Source organism: Trachypithecus francoisi, unplaced genomic scaffold, assembly GCF_009764315.1.
Source record: "Trachypithecus francoisi isolate TF-2019V2 unplaced genomic scaffold, Tfra_2.0 Lachesis_group18, whole genome shotgun sequence".
Lineage (NCBI taxonomy): Eukaryota > Metazoa > Chordata > Mammalia > Primates > Cercopithecidae > Trachypithecus > Trachypithecus francoisi.
Window position 1 is genome coordinate 55,928,913 of NW_022681463.1, and position 18,981 is coordinate 55,947,893.

Sequence of the window (18,981 nt, forward strand, 5' to 3'; positions counted from 1 at the left end):
AGTTGAATTTCTTAGGCTATGGCAGGTTGGAAATAGAATATTTTCATCTGAAAATATCAGCATTACATTGGTTTTAAATTCCAGGTCTGTGTATTCCAGGATCAGCACAGCCATATAGTATCTCTTTAAGGAGATAAAAATCAGGAAAGACTTTCCCTTTAGGTTTGTTGTATGAGTGAAATGGAGAGTCTATCAAGTAACACCCAGAGCTCAAAGCAACCAAGACATTTTAGAAATTCATAAAAGGTTATCTAACTAAGTACTTTGCCTTGGTGATTAACTGAATATAATATTTTATGTACATTTGTGTTTTCTTCTGCAACCAAATATGTATGTTTGCATGCATGTGTGTTTCTATGCATGCATATATTCTTTTTTTATAATGCATTAAATATAGAATCAATGTTTTCAATTAATAGAAATTATAAGTGCTTAACAAGTACTTTCTGTTGGTGATGAGGAAAACAATGCTGCTATTTTTAAGAAATATATTCGCATTATCTTTAAGCATTCATAGTGTTTTGCACTTTTTCTTGGATAGTGCTTGAAAAAGTCATATTCAGCTCTTGAAGTTTCAGGAGCATTGTTTTCACTTTGACTGGATCACTTTCCTCCTAATACCTCCTTTGTTCCTCTGTTTGATTGGGGAATAAAATTAAAGTATTTTTTTTAATTGACTGCTTCTAATAAATAATCATTACTCTTCCTTTTTTTTTTTTTTTTTTTTTTTTTTTGAGACGGACTCTCGCTCTGTCTGTCGCCCAGGCTGGAGTGCAGTGGCCGGATCTCAGCTCACTGCAAGCTCCGCCTCCCGGGTTTACACCATTCTCCTGCCTCAGCCTCCCGAGTAGCTGGGACTACAGGCACCCGCCACCACGCCCGGCTAGTTTTTTGTATTTTTTAGTAGAGACGGGGTTTCACTGTATTAGCCAAGATGGTCTCGATCTCCTAACCCGGTGATCCGCCCTTCTTGGCTTCCCAAAGTGCTGGGATTACAGGCTTGAGCCACCACGCCCGGCCATTACTCTTCTTAAAAAAAAAAAAAAAAAAAAAAAAAATTATTTTGTCATTAGTTGTCTGGATTTTGAAAATTCTCCAAAGTAGTTATCTCATTTTGGTAAAATAAATTTTTACCAAATTTATTATTTATTATTATTATTTGGTAAGATAAATTTGATTTTAGTAATACTGTTTAAATTTAGAAACTTCTAAATGGTGTCTGTGTCTATTGAACTAAATGAAGTTTCTTCACATTGACTTATTTCAGTTTATTTCATTAGAAAAATCCACAACACAAAACATAAGCTGAAGTGAGAACAGATACTAAAAGTGATGATTAAAAAGTCTTTTAAGTCCTACCACCTTTAAAAATATTATCAAATCAAGGTATACTTTTATTTTTCTGAAGGAGTGTTTCTCTTCTTTTCTTTAAGAGATGGGGTCTGGTTCTACCACCTAAGCTGGAGTGCAGTGGTGCAATCATAACTCACTGCAGCCTCACACTCCTGGGATACAGTGATCCTCCCACCTCAGCCTCCCAAGTAGCTAGGAGTACAGGAGCACACCAGCACACCTGACTATTTACTTTTATTTTCATTTTTTTAGAGATAGATTCTCACTATATTGTCCATGTTGATTTTAAACTCCTGGCCTCAAGCGATCCTCCTGTCTTGGCCTCCAAAAGTGATGGGATTACAGGTGTGAGCCACTACTCCCAACGTAATTTTCTTATTAATGTTAAGTTTAAATAAAGATCCTTTCTTACTCTCAAATTTACTTTGTTCCTCTGGGCACCATGAAAGAAAAATTGTTTTCATTCTTTATATTATTTTATATAAAAACAACTTTAAAATATCTATACAAATCTCTTACCACTCACTGAAAATTAAATAAAGTTATGAGTGCCTACTGTGTAGAAAGTATTATGCTGTAGCAATAGGCATAATCAATATTATAAAATGAACAATGGAATCATGAGAAGCTAGCTGGAACTGTTATTAAGCTTTTGGCTAGATTTAGCTTGAGGCAACTCAGGCCAAGACTGGAAATAATACACTGAGGCAGCCCAGGATGTCAGGCTGAAGCCTGATGAATGAGATGGAAACACAAGGCATTAGTCAGTGGGCTTTGTTTTCCCTGCTCTAAGTGTATGATATGAACTTGGAAAAGTAGAACTTTCCCCTAGGCAGGGAAAGAGATGCATGGGTGCTTCTCCAGGATGGGCAGCTGCCAGTCTAGAAAACAAGCTAACCAGTGTACCAGTGACAGCCAAGAAAGCCAGGAAGCTTGCCAGGCAGGCAAGGATGATTAATATTCAGCCATTTATCCACCCACCAGGACTCATTCACACTTCAAACAACAAAAGTTGAATACAAAAAGCAATTATTTTTCCCCATACAGGCTTTTGCATTACCTTGATTGCTAACTAGCTTCCTTAGTAGTCACTGTGATTAAATTATCAATATTGTCTTCATTTTCTTCATCCTAACGCCTTGGAAATACACAGTAAAATTGTTGGTGATTTGTTTCCAGCTAAATATTTTGTATTATATACAGAAATTTAGAGCCCTGTAATACCTTCATATGCTTCTTGTTCTAAATTACCTTAGAAAATTAACAGGACTGTATTTCCCATACTAATGATAAAACTGGGACCGTAAAAGGACAAGAACAAATTCAGGAGGTCAAACAAAGGTGACTGCAAACCTTTATGTGTTATGCCACCCTTCCCTTGTCCTGTTTGCTCAGTGTTTCTCTATTGTTATTGAAGCCCCTGCTATTAGGTAAAAATAAATCATAATTAGTATTAATAAGTTACCTTTTGGGTAGTAGGATTCCTAGATGAGACTGGCATAGACTAAGCCTTCCAGAAGAGTCTAATTAGAGCGTTATTATTCTCTATTACTTGCCAATTATTTAACATAGTTTTTGATCACCAGCTTATTTCAACATCTAAGAATATTAATGTACAGTTGAGATATCTTTTTGCGATTAGCTCTTATACCTCCTGGAAACAAATATGTTTCTAGGGGAGTAAAGGAAGGAAAAGCCAAGATTATCTTGCTTGAATGATTTAAAACATTAAATATCCTTCTCTATTTCTGTGGCATGAATTCAATCACTGAAGTTCATAACAGGACAAGGTTCACGAGGCTTAGGAAATTATATCAAAACTGCATTTATGAACATCTGTCTACTTTAAGCCTCTATAGTCTTTATAATATCTGGGAAAAGTTGGAAGACTAGATTAAACTGTTAGAATCTCCTGAATCCACTAGTTAATAAAATGCACAAAATATAATAAAGAATCAGTTAAAGAAAATATCAGCAAGAGTTGAAAACGGAAAGAGGTGCAACCTTACACTTTAAACTTTAAACTGTGGAATATAACAGCCAAATAAGAAATGGAAGGTTTTGAGTTTGCCTAGAGTTCAACTCCTGCTTCTCACATCTCGGCTTAAATACAATCAGGAAAGAAGGTAATGAAATGGCATCTTCATTAATATCTTGCAATTTTCTGAACTGGGGGAATAAATGGTCAGTAATAGGAAAGGTCAAGGAGCAAGATTTTGTGAGTGGTAACTCTGACATATCACTCTGAGAACTTCAGTAGAGACAAAAAGCGTATAGAGGACTTCCTACTCTCCAGGACATTGTGCTACCAGGGATGGGGATGTTGGAGGCTATAAAAGGGCCAGTAAGAAAACTCCTTTCTTTTGTTTATCTGTTCCCAAACCTGTCAAAAAATATGACAAAAGAATTAGCATACAGAGATTTAAAAACCTGACCTTAATACTAATAAAACCATGTAAGAGAACATAGCATATACCTGCAAGAAAGTGGACTTCCTGATAATAAATCATAGAATTAGACTGACTTACCCATGCCTTAACAACCTGGTCTGGAAATCTGCAGACCTCCCCAAGTGAAGGCCTATCTTTGTAAAAGTTAATGGAATCAAGGAGCAGACCAGAGTCCATGCTTCATACAGGTGCCTTGCTTTTCAAAAGGAGAGTGGCTTAGCTCTACATACCTACTTTCACAGCCCAAAACACCATGTAACATTCATTTCAGCTGGTCTTATTTTCAAAGGTAGTAGAAAAAGGGGTCAGGTCTGTTGAGGGAAAATGTCTTACAGATAAAAGTGGGAGGACTAAAGACTAAGCACCCTTCCCAACTGGGCTTATTCTCCTGTCTGGATAGAGTTGGTTCTGCTATCAGAAATGTAATCAGGTCTTAGAAGAGAGATCAGAGACTTCAGATGAGCCCAGCCTCATCCCAACTCTCCTTCTATACCCCAGAAGTCCTAGGTCTCAAGAAAATTAATAGATAGAACTAGTAATCGGGAGAGAATGGCAAATTAATACCAGCTAAGAAGAACAACAAGGGATCTCTCTCACATTTTATCAGAGCAAAGATGTCTGTACCTGAGAGATAAATAAAAAGTAATGGCATGGCAATTTTGCAAACATACTATAAACACATGTGAAGGAAAGAATGAACAAAGGAAGAGAAAACAACAAATGAGATATGCAGAAAGGAGACAAAGTTATTAAATGGAAGAGAATATCATGTAAGAAATCAAAGCAGCACTACAAAAGAACACAAAAATTAACAATACTAAAAGAACTCAAAACTGAGTTAACAAAACAGAATGAGATGAAGAAACACGGTAAATTTAAAACAAGTATAGAAATAAATAATACCGTTACAGATATGTTGCTTAATAAATAAGAACAAAATAGATATGGATGAGAAGAAAAAATAGACATAATTATAATGGGTAAACAAAAAGAAAAAAGGCTACAATAGAAACTAGTGATAAGGTGAAAAGTACATAGAACAGATGAAAGTGATCCAATATAAAGATGTTTGTTGTCTCCGAGATAAAAATAATATATAATGCATAAAATATTTGAAAATATAGGAAAATGCGTATGAAATGTAGGAAGATATGACTGCAGATTGAAAAGATAAAATCTCACGGGAAACCCTGATGAAAACAAGCAGCATGAAGGTAAATCATAGTTAACCTATTGAACTATAAAGATAAAGGAAGAATTTTGACTTCCAAGTACATACAAAAATCACCTACAAGAGATAAAAGTAAATAAATCTAGACTGAGCAATTATCGATGCTTAGCATTGATTATTTAAAGCAATAAATACCCTTGCTATTATTTACAGCAATAATCAAGCTAAAAAAAGAGTACATTCTAAATTGTTTTTTAGGAAAGACATTTTGACTCAAAATCACGCTTTGACAAATTTTCCTTCAGATTGGATGTCAATAGGCTAATACTGAAAACATGAGCTAACTCAGAGAATAAGTAAACATTAAAATAATTTTAAATGATAGAAATCCAGTGAATCGAGAAATAAATCATAATCACTAAATGTTAACATGAATAAATCTGGTGGTGTGGTTTAGAATGATGCATTGATATATTAATTTCTCCTGCTTTATACTGTTTGAGTTTATTTAAAATGAATATCCATCATTTTAACAAAAAAAATGAAGACTGTACTTCTCAAACAGAAATAGTGTGATTTTGTTTGTGGAAAATTTTTAAAAGTTTAAATTAATTTAGAGTTACAGAAATAAATTAACATTTGATTAGGCCTAAGTGTAGGGAGTTGCCTGCAAAAATCATGGGGAAACTTTTCAGTGATGAAAATTTGCACCTTGACAGGGGTTGTGCTTACCCTGGTGCATCAATTTGTCAAAACTCATATAACATTCTACTGAAAACAGGAGCATTTTATTAAATGCAAATTATACTTTAATAAAATCAACTTTAAAAATGCAATGTGAGAAACTCATAAAAACTATCAATAGCATAGACATAGGTATTTGCCTCTCAAATATCCACACAAACACACACCGACAAATACTTTCAACCTGGTGGCTATGATTATTTTCCTGCTAAACGCAATCACAAAAAATTTGATTGTAGAATTTAGGAAAAGAGGTTAAACGGAAGCTCCAAAAAACTTAAAATAACTGTTCCTCTTAGAGATCCACAAAGATTCTCCATAAGAGACAGCTCTCCCTAAAGCCTTTCCCATTCCCAGTAATCTGTATACATGTCATCAATCCATAGTGATTTTGTGAGTTTCAGAAAAAATATTTAAAATTATTTGCCAAACTTTCCTTTAGATTCAATATGTTGTAATATAGAAAAACCTGATTGCTACAATTCAGTGTGTGTCTGCTTTGATTTCTTTCATTCTGAAATATAGTCTCACTGTAATATAATTTAGTCTTTATTAATTTAATCCTTATATATGTAAGACATACTCAAAATACTTGAATCCTAAATTCAAGCTTTTAATACTCTGAATTTTTATGATCTATATGACTTTTACTCTCATAAATACTTATGTTTTACTCCATACATCTATGTATATACTGTATATATAGGTAGATAGGTAGGTAAGGAGATGATAAATGGATAGATACACACAGAGATTATTTGCTTTCCCTAGACATCTCCAAATACCCATATATCCTTTCCAGGTCTTGCAAACCATTCTCAGAGTGGATTAATGAGAAACTAATGCAGTTCAGCTTTATGCACCCTAACTTGCAGGAGCTGTTATGAGTATTGCGAGTTGCCATAGGGTTACCAGAGCTTACTGCTTTGAGAGTTTTCAGGTAATAGCAAAGAGAGATGGAGCCCTACTGGGGCTCAGTGTACTTTCTGAATTGAGGTGACGGAGCTAAGAATGTGTGGACACCAAGGGGCTAGAGTTCACAGGGCAGAGTACCAGAGAAGAAAAAGCTACACAGTCAGGAAAGGGAAGCATCTTAAAAGCCCCAAATTGAAAAAGAAATGACAAGAAAAACCTGTCAATCTACAATGTCTTGCCAAATTACTACCATTGGTTATTTTACCATTGATGCCAATGAAGTCTCACAAATTCTAGGTAGTATTGTTCTTCACTTTGCCCATTTGCTGGGCAAAAAATATGATTTCATCTTAATTGCATTTAACTGATTTAGGGAGATATAGAACATTCTGCATAAATATATTGGCCATTTATATATTATTTTCTTCCGGGACTGTCAAAAAAGAATTTTAGAACAGACAATTTGTAAACACAGGCAGGCATGATGGAAATCTGTCTTTATGTTGTGAGACCTCCTAGCTACAGCATTGAGTTTGAGAAGCTGAATTCCTTTGAGGGGATCCTATAAATAACAAGGCAAGCCATCGAAAACATTGAGGTGCTGGGCATAGTTTACATATATTCCTATACATATTTAAAATTTTGACAACAGAGATTTTGAGAACATAATATATATAATGTTAGGCAAAAGGGAAAGAGTAGACCTCTTTCTGTTATCAAAATTCTGATGAGAATTTTAGCTCAAAAAAAGTATATTTGAGCCACAATAAGTGAGGCAAAAAGCCATAGATGTGATAGTAAAAGACAAATAAAGACTTGGACTCAAGTTTCTAGCACTGTGCTTGACATATACTAAATGCTGAATAAATATGTGATGAATGAATGAATGAATGAATGAGCAACTGAATAGCTTAAAACAAATTTGTCTAAATGGTCTCCCCCAGTAATATTTTTTTCTGCTAAAATCCTTGTCATGTAATTTCTTACCTATCTGCTGAAATGTAAACTCCCAACAAGATGCTGCTAGATGCTTCAGATTCTAGTAGAGAATCTACATGATATTGAACATCAAATACATATTTATTAAATGAGGAAATGAAGGGAAGAATGAAGAAATGAAAGAATAAAATATGATAAAATATTTTATGTACTAGGGTTCACAACAAGTTCTCTCTTCCACATTTCTTATATGGAGACACATTTATCACTTCAGCAGCACTTTATGGCTAAGTACAATGGCTCATGTCAGTAATCTCAGCACTTTGAGAGGCCAAGGCAGGAGGATTGCTTGAGACCAGGAGTTCAAGACCAGCATGGGCAACATAGCAAGACCCTGTCTCTACAAAAATAAATAAATAAATAAATAAACAAACAAACAAACAAACAAATAAATAAAGCTGGGCGTGGTGGCACACATCTGTCATCCTAGCTACTCAGGAGCCTGAAACAGGAAGATTGCTGCAGTGAGCCATGATTGCACCACTGCACTCCAGCCTGGACAACAGAGACCTCGTCTCAAAAACGCCAAAGAAAGGACAGCAGAAAAAAGCAAAAAACAAAAACAAAAATCAAATCAGCATTTTATTCCCTAACTGAAGATGAGCTCTGGGACTTAGATATTGCCTGAATTTGTGCATTGTAGAACAAATATAATAGAGCTTTGGAATTATGTTCTTTATAATTTAGAGAAGAATGCAATTTACTCTCTTTTTTCTCACTGTTTCTAAACTGTTCCTGAATATCATTTCTTAAACTACCCATCAAATTATGAGCAAGTAAAATCAGTACTTTCTGATTAAAAGACAGAATTTGGTCTGCAGGAATCAGAATTTATGTAATTTATCAAAAATGGTAACAATTAATTTAAATTTGCTTTTTTTCTTGTTTGGCAGTTGTCAGTTCTGCCCCAGCATTAAAACATAGGTGTGATTACAAAAGTCTTGTTTTTACTGCCACAATCTTATGTGGTTTGGTCTTCCATCGCTAATTGACACTGAACACTTGAAATGGCAATTTAGTATATGCCTCAAGAAGTTGTGAATTTTATTGTAATTTTAGATTGAATTTTACAATAAAATATAATTTTTTTTTTTACAGGAGACTAGTCATTCAAATATAGTTTTGCTGAGTCCTAAGTGACAGAAAATAGTAATTGTAAAAAAAAAACAATGAAGATAAACAAAACAGAGGATATTTTAAAAGAAGATTTGTAACAGTATATCAGAATGAAACCTGTCAGTACTTTGGGTTGTATTGTTTATTATCTCTTAAAATCAAATTAATTTTGTTTTCTTAAATCCTCTAAAAATGCTCACTGAGTTTCCTGGTCTTTTCTAAATTGAAGCTATGGCACATTCTTTAATGTAAAGTATAAGATTTAAATATTTTGACTTGTACTTTGTTTTAACAGCATTTCCTCCATATTTAGAGAGCTCTTTTTAGAGTCCAGTTTTTTTTCTATTTTATAGCATTAAGTGAACACAGAATTTTACAACTGTAGTTTTGATAAAGACAGTTTCACTTTCCTCTGCTTAAAAAAATCAGAGACATGTATTCATCCTATCAAGAGAAAAACATCAATAATGCTACTTTTAAAAATTTGATCTCTCTGATATTAGTAAATGTTGCATTTAAGAAAAATAATGCATTTTCAAATATCACATACATTTCACTGCTATTATTTTTCTATTTCTTTAAACATTTTAAAACTTGTTTCAAGTGCCAATATTTAAATGATATTTCATAAAATTAAGCAATAGCCATAATTATCACTTCATTTTACTAGCCAATTATTGAAATGCCTTGCTTTTTAAGTATAATTCACATAATATTTTCTATGTTCCCAATCTGAAAACCCCAAAAATTTCTGGTCTTACATGTAGCAGACCTTTCAAACTGAGTAAAAGAATATATCTTGCTCTTCAATCTTGATGACATTTTATGATTGTCTGTGGCTTCTGGAGTGGCGACATAATAGAGGAAAATGGGAACTAGCTGTCAGAAGGTATGAAGAATTGCTACAAGTCATTTTGTTTGTTAAAGGTCAATACAAAGTTCTAGGGCTTGGTCAATAAAATAGGCCCAGATATTGTATCAAATCACACATTACGCTTGCAAAAAAATAAATCAATATTTGTGAAAACATCTTATATCACTACCATTTTAAATGAATACTTACATATAAGGGATATAAACAAAAAGCTTCACTTTTTCTCTACATTAAAGTTGGTCTTTTCTCCAATTTTGGGAAAAATTGATGTATAAAATGTGAAAGTCCTTTTTTTCTTTTTTTTATATTGTAGGAGAAAACTTAGTAAATATCTTTAGATGATTCTTCAGAGTAATACATTAGCATCTATTTCCTAGGTAGAAAAAGAGGGGCTGCAGGATTAGGATCAAACTCAGTCATCTCCACAACTGCTATTACTCACCATGTTCAAATCACTTGTGCACAGATCCACATTGTTAGACTCAGAAGGGTCAGAGGAATGGACAGAGTTTTGATCATTTTGTTACCTTGTATACATGTATCCACAGTCTTCTGAGCTCTGTGCTATTTGTGTGAGCTTCTCATTTTGTATGGAGGCGTATTCCTGGCCAGAGGTGACTAAATCACATATTGTCATCTTTAGTGAACTTGTGTTAGTCATTCACCGCCCCTTTTCTCACTTGTCATTTATGTTACCAGAACAAGCATGCTTTGTAAGCCTCATCCAAATTCTGTTTTATTTTTGGATGTGCTTTAAAAAGAAAGATGCTTGGCTAAAGAGTCATTGGAGTGAGGATATATTTTAATCTTTATAAGTGGAGAACTTCTCCATTGAACTCTCTAAGCTGTTCAGATGAGATCACTAACATTTCCATATTAAGACATTTTCCAAATAATCTAGCTTTCTGAATCCAAAAATGGCTTAAAATAAATGTTTGCAAGGAAAATAGAGGTGAGATATATAAATGCTGGCTTAAGTAAGACAAGGGAAAGTTTTTGCGAAATAACACCTTGTCCTGAAAATTATAAGTTCTGACAATTCACTGTTTCATTTTATCTTTCATTGCTGCTAAGTGTTGCTAGTATTTTCCATCTCCAGCATTTTCCACTGACACTGGCGGTCATACGACAAAAAGATTGTTTTCGAGGACTTCAACATTGCCTGTTGGATTATAGCCAACTGTAATGAATACGAGTTCCCAGAGTGATGAGCACAGTGTCGTGTAAAGACTGTGGTGTCAGATGGCGTGGTGTTAATCTTGGCCTCTAGCACAAGCTAACTGCGTGACCCAGGGAAACTTGCTTAATTCCTCTGTGCCACATCAGCTTCATTTCTAAACTTCATAACCAATAAAGTTACCTAAAGCATAAGGTGTTTTGAGGTTGAATGAGATAATACAATGCTTTGCAATAGTAAACATTCAAATAACATTATTATTGATAAAACTTCAGTAGTCTCTGCTTTTGCTCTTGCCTGCCTCTAGTCTATGCTTCCTGCAGCAGCAGGTGTAATTGTTTTAAAAATTAAAACAAATCATGTCACCAGTGTGCTCAAATTCTCCAGGAACCTTCTGTGCATGTAGAATAAATTCCAAATCCCTTACCAAGACCTTAAAATGCATGGTAATCTGACTGCAGACTGTCTCTCTGGCCCCATCTCCTGGGGCTTAGTGTTCTGGCCACATGGACCTTCTTGTCCCTCTAGCATACCAAGATCTTCTTGCCATAGGACTTTGCACTATCTCTTCCCTTTCCTTGGAGAACAGGATCTCTGCTGATTCATGCTTTATTTTCCTACAGGCCTCATCTCTAATATAAGAGAACTCTTTCTTAACCACCATATTGCCCAGATTCTTTTCTTCATAGGATTCAACACTAGCCAAAATTATCTTCTTTATCTCTTTACTATTTGTCCTTTGCCTCTGTCAGTAGGCTAAAAGGTTCACAGGTACATGGACATTTTCTGTGATCCCTAATGCCACAATATTACTTGATAAATATTTGCTTAATGACTGACTATTACAATTTGACTTAAAGGTGAGGTAACTTATGATAATTTGGTCAAAACTCACATCAGACTAAAAACTGTTATGGCAAGAGGAGATGGTTTCCAGGCTAGAACACAATTGTTTCATTTCAATTTTATAATTTCTCTTTGTCAGGGTTATGCACACCAGGAAAGGGTATGAAAAAAACAAATTATTATATAAGACTCAAAAACAAAGTTCCAAGTCAAGAAACTGTGTGAATATGGGTAAAGGTTGTAAGATGACAGAAGAAAAGCCTAGACACAGTGAAAAAGATCTGGTCTCTTAACTTTCCACCTTTTTATAATTATTATTTTCATCCATAAAGACTCTCTCTTTTTCTCTCTCCTCAATTGTTTTTGCAGATCTGTTAATTAATCCTTTAGGTTCTTATAGTCTTGAACATCTTATCATTTACAACATTGGCATTAAACAAATGACACATTTAAAACTGGAAAACTTGAAGAATGATTAATAGGACATTGTTTTCTAAAGAAATCTGAACAAGATAATTAGTGCATATGCTCTAGCCCTTAACCATGCTGTGCTTTTACAACTCTTAAACCTTAGGGTGCAAAGACAGGGGTTAAATGCATTGGGGAAGGTAGTCAGACCACAGCTGTGACTTTAGTGGGATTCAGCCTACTGGTTACAACCTAGCAAGCAGGGGGCCAGGGAATGAACATTCTATCTCACTTCTTCCAGTCTCCCAGTATCTATCCATGGTGCCTCCAATTGGCCCACAGGGCAAGTCCATATCAGTAATACCCCCTACACTTTTCCCAACAGGGAAGCACCCAGTTGGGGAACAGTGGATTTGAAAGTACAGAAAAAAGACCTTCAGGACATCTTCTCCTCTACAGTTTGTGACTCATCTTTAACATATTTGAAATGATACCAAACTCTAACAAAACCTTTGCTATTTAAGCCCCTCTTGAATCACACTTGTGCTCTGAATACTACACATTCAAGGTCGTGTGCTTCTCTAAACTTTCCATTCTTCACTCTCCAGATTGTCTTTGCCGCCTCCTGACAGGTTTTGTTCTTTCTGCCAAAATATATGCTAATCTCAAAGCAGAAAGAATGAATAAGCAAAAAGTGCAGTAAATACTAAATAGCTTCTACTTGTTCTCTTTTTTCTCCAAACTCTTAAGAAATCTATTGCCTCTACTCATATTTTCTTATTATCTCTCCTCTTCTACACTTCAACAATTTAATATTTGTTCATTAAACTCTCAAACACCCACTAAAATTAGTTTAAGTTCAGTTTAACTCTAAACAAATCATATGATCTTTCCTCATTTTTTCATCCTTTTATCTCTGTCTCCAAAAGCACTGTAATCATCAGCACTTTTTCCCACTCTTTCCCTCAGTATTTCCAACTATGTTATATGCTTCAATTTTATCCTAACTCGGCATAGTTTTAGCTCTTCTTTCTTTCAGATCTCCAGTGTATGGCATTACATGATTTCAAATACTTTTATTTATTATTTTACAAGTGAAAACTCTCTCCAATTCTATTTTTATCCAACGAAATAGTTATGTCCTCCTTTACATATCTCAGTTTCACTATTCTTATGTATCATGGGAGAAAAATATATTTCACTGTTCTTACTTATAAACCAATTTGTGGCCAAGTCCTATTGCATTTTTTTATACTCTCTTTACTATCAATTTCCATCATCACCTTATCACCATCTTACCAAATTTAAGCTTTGACGTTTTTGCTTGGATTGCTAATGCCAACTAATGTGTTTCCTTGCCTCCAAAATCTTCCTGAACCAAACTACCTTTCTCAACACTGGTTAAAAACATCTTATAGCATCATAACCTTAGAAAGAAATTCCCCCAAAGAGAAATTTTCAATCGCACGTCCATTGCATTCTAAACCCTAATACATATAATAATTTCCCCAAGATCTTATAATTGTCCAGTCAATGTTTAATTTTTATGTATTTGACATAAAAAATTTACAAATAAAAATTAATATTATAACAGCTAAAATGCAAGTATTATTCATAATTTTATTAAGTCATTGAGAATGGAATGCAGTTCTCTAATGATTTTATTGTCAGGATTCATTTTCTGAATTTTTGCAAGATATGTGTGGGAAGAAGGAAAGCACTCAAATCCACATAGATTTATGAAATTTTCAAATTAAAATATTTTGACTATTGTCAGTAATTAATTTTATGCTCAATATCTTATCCCACATATGTTTAAGGTCATGGCAAAATGTAGCCTTCCAACTAAATTTAGCATTTTAACTGCAAAATTAGATCTTGCTCCTCTTCTATCATGAAAATGTTGACTGAAATGATATCAGGGAATAACTATAATTTTCATATTAATTATAAATAGAACTACATTCATAAGAGTCTAAATAAAAGAATCTAGGAATTCTCATGCAGAATTAATTGTGCTTCTAGAAAAGATTTTAAAATTAGTTCAAAATGAGTATAACTACTTAATATTTAGTGGGAGGCTATAACATAGCATTTGAAACTATGTTAAAAAAGGGATCTTCACACTGATAAATACATGATTTTTATTATTAGAATGACATTTGAAGGTTTAACACTAATTATGTGCTTATCATCACAAACAATATTTGAAGTTTCTAACTATGATTTAGTGTTGCTATACAGATCTTAGATCAATAATTTGGCTAAGACCCATGTTCATTAGCATTTATAAATAATAAAATTCTTGAAGAATTAAACTTTTCACCTTCCATAATTGTATTTGAAATTGTTTTATGATTCAAAAATATATAGTAATTCAATACAGGATCATAATCTTAAATTATATTTTATAGAAATTATAAGATTAGAATAATGCCAATATACCTTGAACTAGTCGCCTTGTCATCTAGACATAATGAAGGTTACCTTCAAAAATACAGTCCATTTAATGTGAATACATATAAAAGGAAGTACTGGTTAACCTAAAATAGTCATTTAGACATGAATGTCTTAAAGTACTTGGTGAAGACTGAAATATTTCATGTAATAATTGCTAGAAAATATATTTTTACCCTCTTGTTATTTGATTAACTGATCATACAGCCCATCACGAGGACATGCTTAATTAGCTAATTAGACTAGTTAGAATGAAAGTCTAACCATGATCTTGATTTAAAACATTCAAAAAGTTTTTCATCTTCCAAAAAATACTAAATTAAAAATTTAGCCATGTGCAGCCCGTGTAAAGTAACAATGTCAACTGGCCAAAACCTATTGCCAAGTACACATTTTTGCAGTTTCTGGAGTGTTAATAGTAGGTTTTAGTGTGCTATTAACTGTTACACTCAACAATAGGCACTCATAAGTATTCTGCTAACCTTTTAAGACTGAATTGCGTGGGACTTACTGTGAACTTCAAGGTTTACCTGACCATCTAGTAACAGTGGTCAAATTTTAACAAGATGGTGTCTCCCATATAGCAATATGATAATCAATTATAATAGAGCTTTAATTTTTTAGAAAATATTTATTCTTCATTTTCTTTCTTTTAGTCAATGAATAATTAAGACAAGGAGACCAGACACTTTTCTAATTAAACATGGAAAATAATTTATAAGGAAGGTGATTGATTTACCAAAACGCATACAGATAAATAGAAACAAAATACTAGAACCTAGGCTTCCTGATACCTTATGTTTTTTTTCCAGTGAGCAACAATGTGTGAAAAGGAGTGGGCACATTGTACCAAAGGTTATTTTATCACCATCATTATCTCCAGAGATTGTTCCACTGATAGGCTCAATACAACCCACATTTCTATTTCTGCTACCTTGAGATTTTCTAACCAATATTAGCTAGTTCGTCTTTCCATTCTTTCCCTCTTTAAAATATCTAAACAGTATGACCCTAACCTTTCTCTCTACAGCTCCATCAGTAGCATTTCAGCTGCATCACTTCCCTGCAATGGACTCCATGTAAATTATTTTGACTTTCTGAAATAGTGGTTGTAGTAACTCCTATATGTCCACCTAGAACCTTGGAAATCTAGTTGCATTGGCTCACATAGGTAAAATGATTGCTGCTAATACTGCTTTAGAAATTGAGGGAAAAAAGCTCTGACTGTCTTCCTACTTTATCTTCTAATAAATATGTCTTCGAGAATACCAGTATGGCGTAGGTTAAAAACAGGTTGTTCATAAGATCAATCTGAAGGATTCAGAATAATTTCATGGAATCTAATATTAGGAAGAATATTCAAAATCCACAGAAGTAGGAATGCTCTAGTCTGCCACTCCCTTTGTCTTTCTTTATACTCCTGAGTGTTCACATTCTTTTCTACTCTTTTTTTTCTAAGTGTTATCTACTTCATAGTTTTTCTGTAAACTCACTTCTGTACTTATATATCCAATTACACATGGCCAGCTGTGGCTTTGCTAAAATTATGACATTAGTTTTTTATCTTTAATGATTGTCTGACTTAAATATTTCCAGTTAAATGGTTCCATTTTTGTGTCTCAATTTTAATTTCTGGAAGAAAATCTGATTGAAACAGCTTGTGTTGAGTCAGTGCCTGGTTCCCCCATCCCCTTCAGCCACATCTAGAGTTGCCTAACCATGTGACAAGTAGTACTTCCTCTTTCAAATTGGAAAGAGGAGCCAGTTGGCTCCTATGAGGAAAAGGGTTTGGAATTGCTCAGTAACTCTGGCATATCAGTTTTTGAAATTGGCAACTATAGTATGTTAGCTTTTATAGGACTAAAATGCAGTTACTGAGGGTCTACAGAAGCTACAATTCTAATGAAATATTTTCAGTTCTGAATTTTCTGGAAAAAAAAGAGTGCATTCATTAGCACTAAAAATAATCATACACATTGACCCAATAATTCACTTCTAAAAATTTGCATTAAGAAGAAAGGCAGGCCAGGAGCAGTGGCTCACACCTGTAATCCCAGCACTTTGAGAGTCCAAGGCGGGTGGATCATGAGGTCAAGAGATCGAGACCATCCTGGCCAACATGGTGAAACCCTGTCTCTGTTAAGAATACAAAAATTAGCTGGGTGTGGTGGCGTGTGTCTGTAGTCCCAGCTACTTGGGAGGCTGAGGCAGGAGTATTGCTTGAACCCAGAAGGCGGAGGTTGCAGTGAGCTGAGATTGAACCACCGCACTCCAGCCTGGCAAAAGAGCAAGACTGTCTCAAAATAAAACAAAACAAAACAAAACAAAAATGGGCAGAGTAGAGATGCAAGATTTTGCAACCAGATGATATTTATAATAATTAAAAGCTAGAAATAACCTAAAAGTGCAAGAACAGGAAACTTATTTAAGAAATATTCTGACATATAGCATATTATGCAGATTCAAACAATGTTGTTGATACATATTGAATGATAGATGAAATACCAAAAATATATTTATGATGAAATGAAGGACAAATTTATATATATGCTGGGATATAAATGAATAAATAAGTTTAGTGCTCAGGACAATGCTAGACACATTTGATATTATCTCAGTTGTGCTTATGAATATATATGAATATGCATACCAACATGTGCATACATAGATATATATGAAAAGTTAGAAAAATTTTGTATACCCCAAAATCACCAATCCCTTTGAAAAGCAAATTAATGAGACATTTCTTTCATTCAGACACTGTTCCCTTGTTTAGTATAGTAATCCTGTCAACATTTCTTGCCCCAAACTCTATTTTAGCATAAGACAGCTTGGCAGTACCAGGAAGACTAGCTGGGATACCATGAATTCTGAGACATAATTCCACATGTTAATAAAGACACAGGAAGTGAAAAAAATCAGGTAACTGGAATACAAATATTCTCTTCATGATTCTCATGTATTTTTAACAGAGTATCTATTAATGGCAGTAGAAAGGGGGAAATCTAAATTTCCTTTCACATCTAGAAATTTTCAAAATACTTTTTTTGTTTTATCTTAAGATTTCTTGAACTTTTTCTATTCTGATCCATAATACATGCAGGGACATTTTAGTATTAAAAACAATGTTTATCTTCCCACCCAAGAAAAACTATCATGTAAAATTAACTCAAGAAAGATGAATAGTGGCCAGGTGGATCACTTGAACCCAGGAGTTTGAGACCAGCCTGGGCAACATGTCAAAACCCCATCTTAAAAAAAAAAATATGAAAATTAGCTGAATATTATGGGGGGTTTATGTAGTCTCAGCTACTAAGGAGGCTGAGGTGGGAGAATCACTGAGCCCAGAAGGTTGAGGCTGCAGTGAGTCATGATCACACCAACGCACTATAGCCTGGGTGACAGAGCAAGACCTTGCCCCCTACACCCCCCAAAAAAGATGAATAGTGTTATATTGTTATATTTATCCTTCAGACTTAGACAGTGCTTGGGACACTATCATGTGTCATCAATGATAAAGTGTATTCCTTTGAGGGCCACAGAATTTCATTATTTCAGATTCTGTGAAAGCTGTGAAAAACAAAGTTTGCTCCAAACTCCTGGTACAACAAAGGGAGTGTCTACTGACAGTTAAGGGGTAAAGTCTATATCACAAAATTCTATACTCCATCAAGTTTGCTGCATAAAATAAATTTTTAAAATTACTTGAAATAATTCAAGGACAGAGAAAAGAATATGCTAGCTATCATTAATAAAATTTTGACTTGAAATTTTGCACCACATGTAAATATAAGATGAAGCAAATGTATGAGCTTAAGAAAGAGAAAGTATAACATAAACAACTATTAGTAAACATTAAAGTCACCTATAATAAAAATACACATTCATTTTGAATTATAGTATAAAACAATTCAAATTCTTAGATTTATTTGTGTGTGTGTGTGTGTGTGTGTGTGTGTGTGTTTATTCAGTCCTCACTTTGCATGGTGATAGAGGACAATAAAAATGATCAATGATCACCCAGGCTGAAACCATGCAAAGAAATCTTTATATTCAATGGAAAAATGAAATTGTTCAGTGACCTTATAATATTTTTGTCAAAACATTTAAAGCACATACTATAAGTTATAAATACATAGGAAAATAAAACAAAAAACCAAGATTTACATAATATACTATAATTTAAAACATTAGGAGTCCTTAGAATTAAAATATTTATTTCTTTGTAAAAATTTATCAGTGGTAGTTTGAACAGCATTTGCTTTCTTGTCATGCAGGAACCATCTTTTATATGCCTTAGCGAGTTGTCAAAGTTCTATGTTTGGATCAGTGTATTAGTTTTCTTTTTTTTTTTTTTGTGACTTTTAAAAAAATTTGTATTATACTTTAAATTCTAGGGTACATGTGCACAACGTGCAGGTTTGTTACGTATGTATACTTGTGCCCTGTTGGTGTGCTGCTGCAGTAACAA